This window comes from Tupaia chinensis, unplaced genomic scaffold (genome assembly GCF_000334495.1).
Source record: "Tupaia chinensis unplaced genomic scaffold, TupChi_1.0 Scaffold000031_1, whole genome shotgun sequence".
Lineage (NCBI taxonomy): Eukaryota > Metazoa > Chordata > Mammalia > Scandentia > Tupaiidae > Tupaia > Tupaia belangeri.
The window spans coordinates 447,286-448,070 of NW_006159461.1; the positions used below are offsets into that span (position 1 = coordinate 447,286).

The window sequence follows — 785 nt, forward strand, 5'->3', positions numbered from 1 at the left end:
AGTCAAGAGAAGCCTATACCCCAGGAACCTAGTCAATTCATATTTTGATATTTTAGATACTGAGGTCAGTTTTTACAATTATATTAACTTATTCTTATAAAATATAACTTAAACAATGGTCAGGCAAGAAGAGGGGCAAACTTCCAAGTGAGATCAATTAAAAGCAGGCACCGAGAAAAACCCCCGAGTGAGCTTCTGCCTGCCCGAGGCAGCTGCTGTGCAGAGATCCTCCCAGGTGAAGCCACGGCCACCATGTCTGCCCAGGAGGCAAAACCCTCCACTGAGGACTTGGGGGGTAAGAAGGAAAGAGAATGCATTAAACTCAAAGTCATTGGACAGGATAGCAGTGAGATTCACTTCAAAGTGAAAATGACAACACACCTCAAGAAACGCAATCATCCTGTCAAAGACGGAGTTCCAAAGAATTCACTCGGTTTCTCTTTGACGGTCAGAGAATGGCTGATAATCATATTATAAAAGAACTGGAAAGCGAAGAGGAAGATATGAAGTTGATCAGGAACAAAAGGGGGGGGGTCATTCAACGGTTTAGATTTTCTTTTTATTATTTTTTCTTTTCCCTCGATTCTTTTTTATTTTTAAAAATAGTTCTTCTGTAATGTGGTGTTGGAAATGGAGTTGAAAGCTGGCTCCCATCTCTTTTCAACATCTGGTCACTTGAACCCTGGTGTTCATGATTGGCTATGGTTTGTCTCATTGCGCTGACGCCTCCGCTCCCTTCACGGTGCCCTCTGCTTTATAGAAGTCCCGCGTGTGACAGAGAGGTC

At 42.9% G+C, this 785-nt stretch overlaps 1 pseudogene; it reads left to right on the plus strand.

The window, feature by feature from the left end:
- The first annotated feature begins 252 nt into the window (after positions 1-252).
- On the plus strand, positions 253-550 carry LOC102469620 (small ubiquitin-related modifier 1 pseudogene; annotated as a pseudogene).
- The last annotated feature ends 235 nt before the right edge of the window (positions 551-785 follow it).